This window comes from Castanea sativa, chromosome 10 (genome assembly GCF_040712315.1).
Source record: "Castanea sativa cultivar Marrone di Chiusa Pesio chromosome 10, ASM4071231v1".
Classification (NCBI taxonomy): domain Eukaryota; kingdom Viridiplantae; phylum Streptophyta; class Magnoliopsida; order Fagales; family Fagaceae; genus Castanea; species Castanea sativa.
This window is the reverse complement of record NC_134022.1, coordinates 11,184,661-11,203,416: the sequence shown is the minus strand read 5'-3', so window position 1 is coordinate 11,203,416 and position 18,756 is coordinate 11,184,661. Positions and strand designations below refer to the sequence as shown.

The 18,756-nt window shown below is 40.9% G+C and overlaps 1 long non-coding RNA gene and 1 other non-coding gene across 2 annotated transcripts; one reads left to right on the top strand and one right to left on the bottom strand.

Moving 5' to 3' along the window:
* Positions 1–151: 151 nt before the first annotated feature.
* On the top strand, positions 152–3,134 carry LOC142613846 (uncharacterized). Its single transcript, XR_012840316.1, has 3 exons — positions 152–521; positions 956–1,037; positions 2,693–3,134. It is a non-coding gene; the product is annotated as an uncharacterized LOC142613846 (long non-coding RNA).
* Positions 3,135–3,550: 416 nt separating this feature from the next.
* On the bottom strand, positions 3,551–3,622 carry TRNAD-GUC (transfer RNA aspartic acid (anticodon GUC)). Its single transcript has one exon. It is a non-coding gene; the product is annotated as a tRNA-Asp (tRNA).
* Positions 3,623–18,756: the final 15,134 nt, after the last annotated feature.

Sequence of the window (18,756 nt, the reverse complement as noted above, 5' to 3'; positions counted from 1 at the left end):
ACCTTAGAATCATTTTCCCCATACCTACTTCGGTGTGAGATCAATAATTAGACCACCAAATTTCTAATATGTTAACTAGCTCTTTGATTCCGATCTTATCTTCACTAATAATATTAAAATATATGTGCAAGACAAGGACTCATTAGAACATGAAGCCCAAAGTCGGTCATATTTGGAATCTTGGGTGCAAGAGCAGCCAGCTTAATAATGTGGTGGGCTTGACCCTGCCTAATCCGCTATAACAGCTCCCTTTTCAATAGCAATGCCAATAGAGAGCCTGGAAGATCGTTGAATTCAGTTGTGATGTTGATGGTGACAAAGTTGAATTCAGTTTTGCATGTGGGAATCTCGTGCACATATATGTACAAATAGAGTTGACCAAGCAAAGGAGAGGACCAATTAAGCTCATCGTTATTCATTACCACATAAAAGAAACAGGGAGAGAGCTCTCCAGCAATGCTATGATGCCAATACTAAACGAGAAATCTCTCTTACACACGGAGAATTTGACACCCCCTTCGGTAGGATTCATCTCTCTCTTTTATTCTCATGTTGAATTCATAATGAAAATTCTTTTTGATGTTCCACTTGTTCAATTCTAGTGCCTCCAGTGTTATTCTCGTGTGGCCACAATGACTGTTTTTCGTAAATTGAATTTCTCATCACATGTTTCTCTGTCCCCGCTTGTTAATCAATTTATATTGAGAGACATAAAATTGTTTCAAAGTGGTAGGGATTTCCCTTGTGCATCTTAAGTTCCTTTGAATTTGAGTAACTGATATTTGCTGCACAGTAATAACCATTTCTTCTTTTTGGTTGTACTGTACAGCCACTCTGTTTTCCTTTGTGCTTTTTGGAGATGGCCAACTTAGCAATTAAATACCCAATTTATTATACACATAGCATAGCTGTGTTTATGCCCTTTCATTTGAGGTGCTCTAATTTCTATCTATAGTTTCAGGTTGTAGTGCTGACTGCAAACATGGGATGTAAACGTTGTCGGCAAAGAGTCTCCGAAGTTGCTTCTAAAATGACCGGTAAGAAATTCCGTTAATGTTTTATCACATCACAAGTCCAAGGCAAGAAACCGATAAAAGACAACAATTAGTAAGGGATGATGATTTGGCTCCGTCTTGTGGACACCCTGTCCCATTTGTTGGGACAGAGCGTGGGATGATTCTTCAATCTGAATTGGACTTAAATATAATAAAAGTATATAAAAATATATTCAATTTTTTAATTTTATATTTATGTTTTATGACTAGAATGTTTTTTTTTTTTGAATGATTCTCTTCTTATGTTACTGTTTATGAGACTGGCGGCTTGTAGTGTTGCAACTTGATTTGTAGTAAATAATATTTAACGGCTTGTAATAAGATTAAGTCTTAAATTGTTTATTAAATAATAGAAAAAGTAGAAAATTATTGGTCTACTCTAGTGGACCTAAAAATATTGGTAGCTACTACTAGCTTGTAGTGTTGGAACTTGATTTGCAGTGTGCAGCGGGTAAAAAGTGTAGCTAATAACAGATGTAAATGTGTTAACAAGTTACTTTCTACTCACACAATACATTTTTAGAGGTGGGATGCATGATCATCCTTTTTAAGTACCCATTCTATGATAATTAATAATAATCAACCTAGTTTATAAGATGATGAGAATGTATTGAATTAAAAAGAGTCTTGAAATGGCTAAGTGTTTATTCTTGGGTTTGGTTCAGTCCGAGGATGTTGTTATAGTTGGTTCATCTCCCTTTTTCTTTCCTTTTCTTGAAAATCTCCTCTTCCATGGTTTAGGTGCTTCTTGGATTTATATAGTTAGCTAAAATACATTTAGGCTCTACATTTGGAGAGTTAGGATCACACTTTTTTTTTTATACTTGTTCCATCAAGGCCTTGCTAGAAGATTTTACACCAAGGTATGAATTATGTGGGCATTATTCATGGTCATTTTTCCATTCATGTAGTTAGTTAAATAGTTGCAATACATTTAATGCGGAGGGGATGATTGCTTTGTCCTTCCTTTTTCTTCTCTTTCTTATTCAATGCTAAGTTACACTTTTCCTCCCTCGGGTTGCGCCATGCTTCCTTCACCCTTGATTCTCGACTTTCTGAGGTTAAGTAGGAGTCTTCTGTGCCCTTATCAACTGTAATAGTTCAACCTCTTCATAAGTTAGGTAAGTTCTTTCTAAGGACAGTTCACAAAGTTCATCTCCTCAGAAATGCCCTTACCTATCTTATTAACTATTTTGGATCCTCGTCCCCACTCCCCCCCCCCCCCCCACAGTGTATTATGTTTAATAACTTGTAATAAGATTAATTCTTAATTTGTTTATTAAATAATAGTAAAAGACTATAAGTATGGAAAATTATTGGTCTACTCAAGTCCATGAAAAAAGAATTTTGGTGGATGGGTGAAGTAATTCTAAGCATTTAAAAATCTTAAGGGACAAGATTAAGGCAAAGAAATTCCACCTGAAATTGGGGTTGGATAAAGATGAGGGAATTTTGGATATACGCATTATTTCTTTGATCAATACAATATCTATATAGTTAGCCACTAAATAGGGAAAACAAAAAAAGAGGAAAAAGAGATGTACACATGCTACATATAACAGTAGAAATCTCATTATCAGATATGTAGTTTGAACACTCGCTATGGAGTTTAATGTTTGTTTTACACTATTATGCAGGGTTAAAAGAGTATACAGTTGATGTGCACAATAGACAGGTGATTATGAAGGCAGATTTGGGACTTCATTGGAAAGTGGAAAACGATCCCCTTAATAAGAGCGAGATGAACCAAGAGTGTCGCCCATTAACTTACCTTCTCAAAACTTTCAGATCAATTTGCTTTGGCGACCATTTGGCTGCTCAAACATAAACGTACGTGTATAGTCTATCATCTTAGGTACCATATGCTGAAGAATTTAATGTCACACTGTCCGATGGCCATCATAATCTATACCAGAAGCGGTATCTAATGTCAATTTTTTTTTTTTTTTAATTCGAAGTTGGAAACTTGGAACTTGTAATTTCGTTTTATAAAATGACTTCAATTAGATTGAAAAATGACACAATGCATTAAAAAGCTATGTACATACCTGATTTTAATGAGCTTTTGCGTGGTTGGGCTAGAAAGTTATTTTATTATTTTCAGCTTCAGTAAGCCTACGTACATACTTGATTTTATACAATTTTACATAACTTGCAATAGGTGAAAAAAGTTTTTATTATTTTTTTTACACATTTAGGATATGTTTGAGATCCATTTATTTTACTAAAACTGAAAATTTTTTGCTAAAAATAAAGGTAAAAGTTATATGAAAAAGTACAATAAAACTCATAATTAGTACAAAAAATAAGCTGAATGGTAAAAATTAGTAAGGTGTTTCACAAGCCCCACAATGGTTGGGTTTAGAGAGAATTTTGAGACGACAACATCACATACTTTGCGGACAGGTGGCCCTGTTTTAATAAGATCATAACAAAACAAGGCGAAAGAATGGACAAACAGGTGTATAATTGCAAAAGCAAAAAAGATAAATAAACGCCGTTGCCGGGGATCGAACCCGGGTCACCCGCGTGACAGGCGGGAATACTCACCACTATACTACAACGACACGTTGATGTCTTAACTCATTCTGTTAAAATTTTATAATATAATAAAGAAGGGAAAACAATTATAAGTTGGGTTAGGACTTTAAGACTTTGCAGAATCAATAAACTAAACACTGGCTACTAGACCAACTGAAACGATAAAGGAGCTCTTGAATAAAAAAAAAAAAAAAAAAAATATATATATATATATATATAAAATTCCCAAATTTGCAAATTATCAGATTCAAATTAAATTAACTTTTTTTTAGAGAAATATTCAAATTGAAAGTTGGTCTAAAGAATTTATTTAAAAAAAAAAAAAAAACGAACGTCACTTGACTTGTGTTTGACGTTTGGGATTTAATTTAAGGTAATGTTTAGATTGCACAGAACACATTCACGTTTTGTTAAAATGCGTTTCAACTTTTTTTTTTTTTTTTTCCTTGGACAGCGCCTCTTGCACTGTTCATTGTCCATGAACAGTGCAAGAGGCTAATGAATAATGCATTTGCTGGCGTTTCACGCTTGTCATTTTTTTAGGCTGTGATTTTTGACTTTTTCGCACACTTGTAGGCTCCCGTGCACTATTTACGGGCTTACAAACTTCACTTTTTTGTAATTTTTTCATTAAAATTAGGTTTCACGGTACTATTCATACATTGAAAAATTATTTTATTACAGTATTTTCAGTTTTCAGCTGTATTCAAACGGACCCTAAAACTTTAAAGTTTGAGATTAATTTTAGGTTGAGCGATGTTGTGTTCTTTGGCTCCATTTAAAGGTTTTTTTTTTTTTTTTTTCTTGGCAAAACTAATTGGTTTTTTTTTTTAGTGATAAGAATATTGGACATATAATGATTATATATATGAATTTCAACTTTCGCATTTTTAACTATTTCCTTAATTTATAAAATAGTTGTACTTCTATTTACTCTTTGAGTTTTTACTGTAATTAAAATATAAGTATTTTTAGTCATGAATGTTTACAAAAATATTTTTTACATCAAAATGAAAGATAATTTCCTAACAAAAATTGTTGACACTAATTTTTGCAATTGATTTTGTCTGCTTTTTTGCTACTGCTTTAGCCATGCATGGTAGTAAGTCTCACAATTTGAGCACATTTTCAGTGATTGAGCCTATTGCTCTGATGCTTCACTGATATTAATATTATAATATCACTTTTAAAAATCATGATGAATTTTGGAAAAAAAAAGGAATACAGTAAGTCTAGAGATTTATGTTTTCACAGTTACAATTGATAGGTTGATACAGGCCTTTGGGAAAAAAAAAAAAAAACACAGTAAATCTAGGGATTATGTTTTCACAATTACGATTGATAGGTTGTGATTAATCTATAATAAAACTATGTCTGTGATGAACTTTTTTTTTTTTTTTTTGAGAAATAATTACAACATGCTGTTAACCCCGCAACTCGAACCTTTTTCCCCCTAGACCCCTAACTCCTAAGAACTTTGTACATAAAGAGGTGCCAGTTCAGTTACAAGGCCTTTGGAATGTCCGTGATAAATTAGGTTAAATGATGTTAATCAACAAACTACTATTGTGGAAAAAAATAAGTTAAATGTTATCCATCCGTGTAGTCCTGTTTAGACATGGAAAAACGGGTCAGAATTTTCTAACCCGACCCAAAAAACCCAACTCAAAGCCGATTTTTTTGACCTGAAGCAAAAATAGGTTGACTAGTGACCCGACTCATGTTTTTTGCGGGTCAACCCTACCCGACCCAAACCATTTTTTGAAACTTTTTTTGGTAAAAAAAAAGGGGTAAAATTAAGACAATATTGATTTAATTGTTTGTTGTGAGTTTTTAGGAAACAATTGATACATTTACATAACCGCATGCAAATTAATTGAAGGATGAATGGTTGAGTATTTTGTAATGAGTAAAGATATTTAGATATTAAATAGCAAAGTACATGTCAAGATAATCTGGTTACAGTAGAGTTAAAAATATAGATTTAAAATTGTAAACGTGAGTGAGAAACATTCAGAAGTGTGAAAATAGTGAAGCCAAAGTATCAAATTAGCATAAATTATGAATGCTTGACCTATTTTTTTTAACAATTTATGTCCCAAATAGGTTTTTCAAAATAAATTATGATATTTTCTAGAGTGTATGTTGCTTAACAATGATATGATATTTATAAAAGAAATCATGTATAAATAAGTAAACAATAAAACATTAATGTATATCTCAAATTGAAATAGAGTGCCAATCACAATTGATAATAGATTATAAAGTTAATTTTCAAGATTTTAAATTTCTAATATGTTTTTATTTTTTATCAAATGAGTTATCCAATAAGTCATTTGTAATCTTGTTTTATATTTTGGAATGTTGATATTGTGTAGAAATAAAACTTGTGTATTTGTTTTACTTATCTTTGTATTATTTTGTTTTAGATAGGAATGTTAGGATTTGTATAATTTTAAAATTATTGAATAAATATTAATAAGTTTAACTGAGTTCATTTTTGATATAAGTTGTGGGGAGTAAAAGGACCCGAGTGGGCATATGGGCCTTTGGACTGTAGCATGGAGGGTCGACCTGCTCCAGAATTAAACTCTACGAATTGGCCCATACGCCGAGGATCCGAGGATACAGCCGAGGGCGAGCTTCTCCTAAGACAGATCCAAGAGAACTCAAAACTTCATTATGAAGGTCAAGACACAACTCTGGAAAGACTGATGGTTAAAGGGGGACACCCTGAACCTTTTAGATGCACCAGTGTTAAAGAAAATATCAAGAGCAAAGGCTGCCACCTCCGCATTAAAGGCTCAGCACCTACCTCCCTGGCTGCATTAATGGGGAAGTAACCCCTGAACAGTAGGGTTGAAACTTCTAGTCACTTTCCAAAAAGTATGAGGGAAGGAAGTATTTAAGGGGGGTGAAGGCCAAAGAGGAAAGAGAGGATCTGCAACAAAGAAAAAAACTAAGAATTTTGTAACTTTTAAGTAAGAAATAGAAATAATACAGAAGTAGTTCTCGGCTTACGTCCGAGGAGGCCTATTTACAATTATCTTTTGTTATTTACATGTGTTTTGTAACTCTTAGCCTGTTATCAAGTTCTCATTACCTCTAACCTAGATTTCAAGCCCACACTCTACAAATTTTATTGTTTAAGGCTCATTGGGCCTGAGCCCGTAATTGTCTTTGGGTTCAGGTGTAATTGTGCACTTACAATTGGCGCCATCTGTGGGAATCTAGTCCAAAAGGAGTTGGGATACTATGGCAGGCCTGGGTTCTCACCATGCAGAGTCACAGGGATCACAACCGGAGGATCTTTTCGAGCGTCTTGAGCGTCGAAGGGATTGTGAGGGAAGTGTCCATACAGAATACCCTGGGGCTAGCCATACTCATGGTGGGGGTAGCACCACCCATGAGGATGGTGCTAAAGCCATGCAGAAGGAGATTAATCGTTTGAAGAGAAAGCTACGCCGCGTCAGACGTAGGTCTTCACCGTCCTCATCTAATCCTTCCTCAGAGGAAGCACGGGGAGGTAGCTATAGCTCAAGGTCATGCTCACCCCCCAGTGCAATGTCTTCTGGTGAGGAGGACGACCAGCCAGCTCGCAGACGCAAGAAGCTTCCTTCTAGGGGCTTAGGGAACGATGCTATGAGTCGGGCGTTGCACCAGCTCTCCAAATCTCCGTTTTCACGGAGGATTGAGAAAGGGAGGCTTCCCAGGAGGTTTACCCAACCCACCTTTACCATCTACAATGGCCGGACTGATCCGGTGGAGCACGTGAGTCACTTTAACCAGAGGGTGGCGGTGCACTCTCACAATGAGACCTTGATGTGCAAAGTTTTCCCCTCTAGCTTGGGACCTGTTGTTATGAGGTGGTTCAACGGCCTTAAATCGGGGTCTATAGGTTCGTTTGGGGAGCTCACTAGAGCATTCGCTTCGCGGTTCATTACGTGTAGCAGAGTACCTCGGCCATTGGACTCGCTGCTATCCATGACCATGAGGGAAGGGGAGACGTTGAAAGCATATTCCGACCGGTACTAGGAAATGTTTAATGAAATAGATGGTGACTTTGATGAGGTGGCGCTCAATACCTTTAAGGTAGGCCTTCCTACTGATCACGACTTGAGAAAGTCTTTGACCAAAAAGCCCGTCCGCAGCGTACGTCGCCTCATGGATTGTATTGACGAGTACAAGAGAGTGGAGGAAGACCAGCAGCAAGGAAAGGGTAAGGAGAAGGTTATCCCGCAGGAGAGAAGGGATTTCAGGTCGGACAGGTACCACAACAACAAGCCGAGGAGAGATTATGTTGGGCAGTCTGGGTCGGCAGCACCTCAGGCCGTGAACACTGTGTTCTGAGAGCCAGTACATCAGTTGCTGGAGAAAGTTCGTAAGGAGCCCTTCTTCAGATGGCTTGGTAAGATGGCAGGAGACCTTGCAAAGAGGAATCAAAACCTCTTTTGTTAGTATCACCAGGATGTGGGCCACACTACGGAGAACTGTCGGACCCTTTGGAACCACTTGGAGCAGCTGGTCAGTGAAGGGAAACTAAAGCAGCACTTGTGTCAACCTGGTAGACAGGGCAGTCAATCTGGCTCGAACAATCAGAAGAATAATCCATCTCGGCCCGCATTGGGAACGATTAATGTTATTTTCGCTGCACCTGGTAGGACTGGCTCAGGCCCCACCAAGGTGATGGCGGTTTCCCATTCTCAGGCCGAGGAATCAGGCTGCAGGCCGAAGAGGTTGAAGGTGACCTTACCCGTCTTGGGATTTTCGGAGGAAGATAAGGTTGGTACCATTCAACCCCATGACGATGCTCTTGTGGTCACTCTCAGGATAGGGAGTTATGATGTCAAGAGAGTTATGATTGATCAGGGCAGCGGTGCAGATATCATGTACCCTGATTTGTTTAAGGGGTTCAGGCTGAAGTTGGAAGATCTTACTCCTTATGACTCGCCACTCATAAGCTTCGAAGGAAGGGCCGTTGTGCCGAAGGGACAGATTCGTTTGCCCGTCCAATCCGGCTCAGAAACGGTTGAGGTGGATTTCATTGTGGTCGACGCGTACTCCCCATATACAGCCATCCTCGCCAAGCCATGGCTACACGCTCTAGAAGCTGTCTCCTCTACCTTGCATGTTAAGGTTAAGTTTCCCTCGGGGGAGTATGTTGAGGAAATCCTCGGCAGCCAATCAGTGGCCAGGCAATGCATATCAACCGCAGTGCTTCATCAGTCAGAAGCCGAGTCATTAGCTTTGCCCATCCAAGAGTCATAGCAATTAACAGCTCCGGATGCACCTGGGGCGGTGACAGGAGATGAGGCTGTTTGTGAGGAGTTAGAGAAGTTTTTAATAGCTGATGACCCGGAGAGGTTCTTCCAAGTTGGCATACGTTTGCCACACCAAGAGAAGATGGAGTTGTTGGAATTTCTGAAGGACAATATTGATGTTTTTGCGTGGGACCCTTATGAGGCCCCAGGCGTTGATCCGAGCTTCATTTGTCATCGTTTAAACGTCAACCCTGCCATTATGCCCAGAAGGCAGCCACCTCGGCGCTCTTCCAAAGAGCATGCCGAGGCTGTAAAGGAATAGATGCTCAAACTCAAGAGGGTTGGGGCTATTAAAGAAGTTTTCTACCCCGAATGGTTGGCGCATACGGTTGTGGTTAAAAAGAAGAATGGAACGTGGAGAGTATGTGTGGACTTCACAGATTTGAACAAGGCCTACCCCAAGGATTCGTTCCCAATGCCGCGTATTGATCAACTGGTGGATGCCACTGTCGGACATCCTCGAATGAGTTTTTTGGATGCCTTCCAAGGTTACCATCAGATTCCATTAGCATTGGAGGATCAAGAGAAGACTGCTTTTATCACTCCAACAGGAAACTACCACTATAAGGTCATGCCATTTGGGTTGAAGAATGCTGGGGCTACCTACCAAAGAATGATGACCAGAATGTTTGAACAGCAACTAGGAAAGACCATTGAGGTATATGTGGATGATATGGTGGTGAAGAGTAAAACAATATCTTCACACGTGAAAGATCTGGCCGACACCTTTCAGGTGTTAAGGAAGTACAAGCTGCGCCTTAACGCCTCAAAGTGCTCTTTTGGCGTGGGGTCCGGAAAGTTCTTGGGATACATGATTACTCACAGAGGCATAGAGGTGAACCCAGCGCAGGTCAAGGCTATTAAGGATTTGCAGCCGCCTCGGAACCCAAAAGAGATCCAGAAATTGACCGGAATGATCGCTGCATTGAATAGGTTTATCTCTCGGTCAGCTGACCGATGCCGTCCTTTCTTCCAATTATTGAATAAGTGGAAAGGGTTTCAATGGACCGAGGACTGTGTGTTAGCTTTCCAACAGCTTAAGCAATATCTTTCTCGGCCACCCATTTTGTCTCGCCCCGAGGCGGACGAGGTCTTGTTCGCTTATCTGGCAGTGGCCGTCCACGTAGTCAGCCTGGTCCTTATAAGGAATGAAAGCGGGGTGCAAAGACTGGTCTACTACGTTAGTAAGTCTTTGAATGAGGTCGAGGTGCGCTATCTGCTCCTGGAGAAAGCGCTTCTGGCCATAGTTCACGCCACGCGCAAGCTTCTTCATTATTTCCAGTCTCACACTGTGGTGGTCCTGACCCAGTTGCCTCTTAAGGCGGTGTTACGCAGTGCCGATTACTCTGGCAGGGTGGCAAAATGGGGAACCATTTTGGGAGCCTTTGACGTTAAATACAAGCCTCGCACCTCGGTGAAGGGCCAGGTCCTCGCTGACTTGGTGGCAGAGTTTACCGAACCATTGTTAGAAGAAACCCTGAAAGAGGCACACATGGATGACAAACCAGTTGGTGTGATCACAGCTGCAGTACCTCCGACTTGGAAAGTGTATGTGGATGGGGCAGCTAATCAGAGAGGGTCTGGTGTTGGACTTGTCCTAATGTCCCCTAAGGGAATTGTCTTCGAAAAATCTTTGAGATTGGCGTTCTCGGCTACCAATAATGAAGCTGAGTATGAAGCAGTCTTAGTGGGCATGAAGATGGTACGTAGGATGGGTGGAAGAGAAATCCATGTGTTCTCGGACTCTCAGTTAGTGGTCGGCCAAGTCATGAGGACCATGGAGGCTAGAGACCCCAGAATGCAGGAATATTTGGCCCAGGTCAAGCGTCAGCAAGCTGAATTTGACTCCTTTGTCTTGGCTCATATTTCTAGGAGTGGAAACACCCATGCAGATTCTTTGGCTACGTTAGCGACGTCCTCGACTCAGGGTTTGCCCAGGATTATCCTCGTGGAGGATTTGCTAGAGCCAACTCTTACCATTGCTAGCGCAGTTCGCATTCATCTGATAAGGCCTGGACCTAGTTGGATTGACCCGGTTATATCTTTTCTTAAGAATGATATCCTTCCTCATGACAAATCTGAAGCAAATAAGATATGTCGAAAGGCGTCACGTTTCTGGTTGTCCGAAGACCAGAAACTGTATAAACGATCCTTCTCAGGACCGTACTTGTTGTGTGTGCATCCTGAATTAACGGAAGCACTTCTGGAGGAAATGCATGAGGGGATTTGTGGAAGCCACACTGGGGGAAGGTCCTTAGCCCATAGAGCCCTGACTCAGGGTTATTGGTGGCCCAATATGCAGAGAGAGGCTCAGGACTATGCCAGAAAATGTGATCAATGCCAGAGGTTCGTCCCTAATATTCATCAACCTGGAGGGGTTCTTAACCCTCTCTCCAGTCCTTGGCCTTTTGCGCAGTGGGGATTGGATATAGTGGGGCCATTTCCGAGAGTTGCAGGAAACAAAAGATGGCTTCTCGTGGCGACAGACTATTTCACTAAATGGGTTGAGGCCGAGCCCTTAGCAAATATCAGGGACGTTGATTCCAAGAAATTTGTCTGGAAAAACATCGTCACTAGATTCGAAATTCCACACACACTTATTTCAGACAATGACGTTTAATTCGATAGCAAGGCTTTTAGGAGATACTGTGATGACATGGGCATCATAAATAGATACTCCACCCCAGCTTATCCTCAGGGAAATGGACAAGCCGAGGCTGTTAACAAGGTCATAGTTAGTGGGCTCAAGAAAAGGTTGGACGATGCGAAAGGCAGATGGGTAGAAGAACTCCCACATGTTCTGTGGACGTATCGGACTACGCCGCGTAGGTCCACGGGAGAAACACCATTCTCTATGACTTATGGAGCCGAGGCGGTTATACCCCTGGAATTTGGTTTTCCCACCCTGAAGACGAGTTCTTTTAGCCCGGAGAATAACAATGGACTCCTGGAGAAAGGTCTTGATTTACTTGAGGAACGACGCGAGGCAGCTATGGTCCAAATGGCTTATTATCAACAGAAGCTAAAACGGGGATATGATGCCCACGTGAAGCTAAGGCCACTCGCACCTGGTGATCTTGTACTAAGAAAAGTTGTGGGCACTTCTAAGAACCCAGCTTGGGGTAAGCTAGGTCCCAACTGGGAAGGTCCCTATCGCATTGTTTCAGTAGCAGGCATAGGGTCATATCGGCTAGCTAACTTAGATGAAAGAATTGTACCATGCTCATGGAATGTAAATAACCTTAGAAGGTATTATTATTAATAAAATGTGCTTTTGTTAGTTAACATTTCAAAGTTATAAGTACCTCTGACATTTGAAGTTACTATTCTTAAGAGTCAAATAGAAACTTGGTTAAGTGTAGTCATCGGACCACGAACCTTGTGGAAATTGATATCTTATCATTTGTTAAACAGAACCTTAGTTATGCCGGGTCCTCAGACCTCTTACTTTGGGAAAATTAACATTTTTGAAGTTACTATTCTTAAGAGTCAAACAGAAACTTGGTTAAGTGTAGTCCTCGGACCACGAACCTTGTGAAAATTGATATCTTATCATTTGTTAAACAGAACCTTAGTTATGCTGGGTCCTCGGACCTCCTACTTTGGGAAAATTAACATTTTTGAAGTTACTATTCTTAAGAGTCAAACAGAAATTTGGTTAAGTGTAGTCCTCGGACCACGAATCTTGTGGAAATTGATATCTTATCATTTGTTAAACAGAACCTTAGTTATGCCGGGTCCTCGGACCTCCTACTTTGGGAAAATTAACATTTTTGAAGTTACTATTCTTAAGAGTCAAACAGAAACTTGGTTAAGTGTAGTCCTCCGACCACGAACCTTGTGAAAATTGATATCTTATCATTTGTTAAACAGAACCTTAGTTATGCCGGGTCCTCGGACCTCCTACTTTGGGAAAATTAACATTTTTGAAGTTACTATTCTTAAGAGTCAAACAGAAACTTGGTTAAGTGTAGTCCTCGGACCACGAACCTTGTGGAAATTGATATCTTATCATTTGTTAAACAGAACCTTAGTTATGCCGGGTCCTCGGACCTCCTACTTTGGGAAAATTAACATTTTTGAAGTTACTATTCTTAAGAGTCAAACAGAAACTTGGTTAAGTGTAGTCCTCGGACCACAAACCTTGTGGAAATTGATATCTTATCATTTGTTAAACAGAACCTTAGGTATGACGGGTCCTCGGACCTCCTACTTTGAAAAAATTAACAGTTAAAGTTACTATTCTTAATAGCTTGTCACTGTTCTTATTCCCATTACACGTTTTGTGGAAATCAGTATCTTACCATTCATTAATTTGGATTTTAAGTTCTATGTCTTTAGGTGTTAAGTAAATTTTTGTAAGGAATGGTCCTCGGACCTTACATCCTACTAAAAGCAATACCATAGATTACAAGGCATTGTTTAATTAACGCATTGTTTAACTAAGGCATTGTTTAACTAAGGCATGACTGTGTGAAGGTTATGATTGTGCAATCCCTGGAGTTAGATTTGTTTGTTCTGACCTACCTTTAACTATGTATTCATGAGAACTTTACGACAAGTCCAAAAATAATAAAGTAAAACAAATACAACATAAAAGAAAGTTGCACAAAAATTGTCTTTCATTAATAATTCTGACATACATTACATGCTAAGTTCTGATTACAAAGAAAGAGAAGTCCTAGGCTGGTCCCTAAACTCTTGGAGGGGGGTTTTGCTGAGAAGTGCTGGTTGCCTCGGTGTTTCTTAGCTCCAACTCAAAGGAAGACAGAACTTGTTTCCCTTTGTTTGCTGCATTTGTTGGAGGGACATTGGGCTCCACAATCTGACTCAAGCCTTTCTCGGCATCCCCACCCCCTTCCATCTCTTTGTTGGAACCTGAAGGTTTTGTAGGATCTGGAATGAGCTTTGGGGCCACAGGAGGAGGAGCAGGAAGAGTTGCCTCAGGGGCAGGAGCAACAGCAGGAGTCTCTTCTATCTCCTGTATGTCCAGGGGAAGCCAAACGTTCTCGGACTTCCTCAGCTCCGAGGCCGAAGGAACCCCTGCTACATTTAGGGCTTCCCCCCAGACTTGCTGACAGTACTCCCGGCACAAGGCCGCGAAAGCCTCTGTCAGCTGCTCCTCTGTTGCAGCTACCCCTTCCTCATAACTCGCCTGCTTGGCGGCCTCCAGAGTGCGTCTGAATGCGCCGGCTTCCTCCTTCATTCGCGCAAGCTCCTTCTCCAAATCCGAGCGCTCCCTTTGGGCTTGGGCCAGCTCATCATCTTTTTCACGGAGAAGCTTGCGCTGCCCTTCTATTTGAGTTTTCATAGTCTTCAGGCTGGCCTCGGCACCATCTCTTTCTCTTTTGAGATCAGCCACCTGAGAGACGAGTTTCTCATTTTCTGTGAGGGCTTGGCCTAGGGACTTCTCAGTTTCCATTCGAATGTCAAGCTCCAGTCTAGCCTTCTTCCGAGAGTCTTCTACAAACTTCTCAGCTACAAAGACTTTTTGAACGGCCTACATAAAGTGTTAAAGAATTAGATGTAGTAGGACACTCATTAATAATCCAGTATTATGAAGAAGGAAATATTCATAAAAAATTAAACTTACCAGGGCTAATTCCCTTTTTAAAGACAGGAATAGTTGGGGTTGGCTCATTCTCTCCAAGGTTTCCATGTCCTTGGGCAGCAGAAGTGGGCGCTCCAACGCATCGGCCAGGTGGTGGGCGTGGCCTTGTTGGATTGCCCTGATGCTAGACTGGCAGGAAATTGGTGCACCGTCCAGTCTTAGGTCAGGAGACCAGGTGGCCGGTGCTCGGCGCACTTTGGCCACATCTCGGATCTCCCCACTCTCGACTGAACGAGCCTTGCCTTTGCCCTTATCTAGCTTCTGCTGCTGAGTTGGCTGCGGCTGTTGTCTTGGTCTTTTTTGTTTTTCGCCAGTAGTCTCCTCGGCCTCCCCCTTTCTTTTCTTTTTCGGCTCTTCAGCTGGAAGCTTGGGTTCGGCTGGAGGAGGGGGAGGTGGCAAGGATGGAAGAACTTGGGACCCTCCTATCTTCTTTTGGGCGACTTTTTCGCCTCTCTTGGTCAAAAGGCCGTGAAGACTGTCCATGTCCTCCTCGGATTTGATTGGGGGGTGGGCAACAACGAATCCTTCAACTCCAGAGGCCTCGGTGGGCTCTTCTTCCTCGTCAGAAAGTACGAAGAATTGGTTTCCTCGGGGTCTTTCGATGTCCTCGAGATGAAAGTTTTCTATTTCGTCGTTTAGTGTGTGTGAAGAGGACACCTGCTCCTCCGGGACAGCAGTTGCTTGAGAGTGTGTTGAGAGGGGGGTTGCCGCGATAGGACGGTTGTACAGAATGGTGTTGGGATCGTCGGGAAGGTCTTGGTCAGCTAAGAAGTTCGGCCTGGCTACATGAATCCTTCTTCGCCTCCGGTCACCCGCAATTATTGCGTTCTCGATCTCCTGAAAGTCTGAGGAGACAGGTTTGTATCCTAGAATCAAATGAGCCGCCCTAAGTTGTAAGTCTTCACTGACGAACACTTCGGAGCGTAGCACTCAATTCAAATCTGCAACGTTGCAGTGGCTTAGGCGGGGGCGCACGTTTTGCTTATCTGCAAAGAAAAACATCCAAATAAATAAACATGGTCAGATGCGTAGAACATATAATAAATTAAAGTTAGACGCTCAAGTAAATGCGAATGCATATTCCTAGATGATTTAGGAAGTTAGGGGGTGGGAAGTTAAATCCTAAGGTGTCGCACCTGGATCTCTCCACTCAACAGGGCAGTTGGGGCAGTCGTGCTAGTTGCCAGAGACGATGAGGTAGTTATCCTTCATGCCTTTATTGGACTTGGGCAAACAGGAGATCAACCTAACTACGCTGGAGCGGGATTTGATGTAATAACCTACTCCAGTGAGTTTGTGGCATTCGTACATAAAAACGACATCATACCAGGTGAGGTTCAGACCCATTTGCTCGTTTAGAGCATCGACGCTTCCTAAAAATCTAAAAACGTTTGGAGCGCACTGATCGGGACACAATCGGTGGTTGCGGAGGTACTCCCTGGTTACGGGTTTCATTGGGAGGGTCATCCCACCTTCTACGAAGGCGACCATGGGGATGATGACCTCTCCGGTTTTCCTAGAACCGGCCACGGCTTCCGCCGGGCAGTATTCTAGACCTACGTCGCTGGAAATATGATACTTGGCTCTAAAACCTTCCATCCCAGCGGCGGTATCAACTAGACACTTAAACTTTCCCATCGGAAAGGAACGAAAGGCTAAGTTCTAAGAGGGAGAATGGTTATAAGGTTAGCCGAGGACAGGGTCCGAGGAGAAAGGGTTAAGAAAAAAAGGAATAAGAACTTACAAATTTCAAGTTGTACAAATTTCCACGGATTTCTGCAAACAAAAGGTGATTACTAATATTTTGATGGGATTAGCTTCTGAGGAAATAAATGAGGGCGCAGGTTCCCGAAGCGTCACGACGTGCGGGAAGCGGCCTCGAAATTGCATTTGTCTTGCCCAAATTTTTTGGAGTAACAAGGGCCGTTGGATGCTCATCTCACCGTTGAACGTGGGGGACAAGGTATAACTTACGGTAATAAATGCGCGCGTTTTTGAAAATAAAACCGCCAAGTGGCATCCTCTGGAACGCGAAACGATTTCCACACGTGCAGTTATTTACAAAACGTGTGGGGTAAGTCCTCGTTTAATCAAAACCCTATTTTTTCTCCTCGGATGATGAAAAATAGAGTTTTGAGGGGCTATTGTGGGGGGTAAAAGGACCCGAGTGGGCATATGGGCCTTTGGACTGTAGCATGGAGGGTCGACCTGCTCTAGAATTAAACTCTACGAATTGGCCCATACGCCGAGGATCCGAGGATACAGCCGAGGGCGAGCTTCTCCTCGGACAGATCCAAGAGAACTTAAAACTTCATTATGAAGGTCAAGGCACAACTCTGGAAAGACTGATGGTTAAAGGGGGACACCCTGAACCTTCTAGATGCACCAGTGTTAAAGAAAATATCAAGAGCAAAGGCTGTCACCTCCGCATTAAAGGCTCAGCACCTACCTCCTTGGCTGCATTAATGGGGAAGTGACCCCTGAACAGTAGGGCTGAAACTTCTAGTCACTTTCCAAAAAGTATGAGGGAAGGAAGCATTTAAGGGGGGTGAAGGCCAAAGAGGAAAGAGAGGATCTGTAACAAAGAAAAAAAACTAAGAATTGTAACTTTTAAGTAAGAAATAGAAATAATACAGAAGTAGTCCTCGACTTACGTCCGAGGAGGCCTATTTACAATTATCTTTTGTTATTTACATGTGTTTTGTAACTCTTAGCCTGTTATCAAGTTCTCATTACCTCTAACCTAGATTTCAAGCTCACACTCTACAAATTTTATTGTTTAAGGCTCATTGGGCCTGAGCCCGTAATTGTTTTTGGGTCCAGGTGTAATTGTGCACTTACATAAGTGGTGAATTCAAAGTAATGCATTTTATATCAAGTAATTTGTTGCATAACTTTTCAAATGACAAATACATTTTTTTTTATTAAAAAAAAATTCATCTGAAAAATACGGGTCAACCTGACCCGACCCACAACTCGATTGACTTGACTTTCTAGTTTTTCCATGTCTAGTCCTATTACTAAAAAATAATAACACATTACAATTTTCAACGAAACAATTAAACAAGCTAGTTTTACTTTTACGTATATATTGTGATGACTTGACTGTTGCATGAGAAAATTTAGTATTTTTTTTTAGATAATGCTAGCTTTATTGAAGAACAAGAGGAATCAATGGGAACCGGCCCATCACCATCTATCTGTGAGAGCCCAAAAGGGATAGAGGTGATGGGGGAGGGTCCCCAAGAGTTAAAAAAGGATTCCCAGTGGGTTAAGTTGTGAACAAGACCATTACAAAATCTTGGGCAAAAAGATGATAATACATCAACATAACAAGGTGTCTTACAATAATTAGAAAAAAATGCTTAAATAAAAAACAACAAAATGCATAAAAAAAAACACTAATTGTTAAATGCTCAGGCTTGTTTAATTTTCAAGGTCAATTACTATCAGGTTTCATCCATAAGGTCACAGGTTGGACCATCTTCTTTTTGCTCTTCCTCCCATATATGCCTTTAATTGAAAGCTTGTATTTCGTGTCCACACCAACAAATCCTTTTCTTTTTTAAAAAAGATTATATTAAAAGGAAAGAGAAGGGGGAGGCCCAGATCCATCTTTAATTTCCAAATAAAAAACTCAATTAGGAAGAGAAGTGATACTATAGGCCCATCTCATTTATAAAAAGAACTCAACAAGTTTAATTGTGAGTAAAGTTATTAGGCGAAACTACATTATTGGTCGCTCAAGTTTATCATGTGTGCACAATTGGTCTCTTAAGTTTGAAGCGAGCACAATTGGTCTCTCAATTTTTTCTTTAATACAAGATAGAATTTCTACTCTAGCATAATCTAAGCGTATATTTGTGTGAAATTCCCTCTGAAGACTTGAACTTTGACCCTTACCCCCAACTCCCCACAAGTATTTATACTTGTGGAGTGACTACTGCACCAAGGGTGCGCGGTGGTGTCCCTCAAGTTTTAAAACTGAATTGTATTAGTTCTTTTACTAACAGTCGTTAGTGGTGTTACTTACGTGGTTAATAGAACAACAACTTTGCATTTTTTTTTAATGATGTGGCATAGTTTTTATTCAAAAAATTAAAAAAATGAATTTACACATTAAAAAAATTGCCCCACTCTAATTCAAGTCTTAATCCTAACCGGTAACAAATTAAAACTCATTTGCAATCTGATTCACAAACCCACAATAGAGAGATTGAACAGTTCC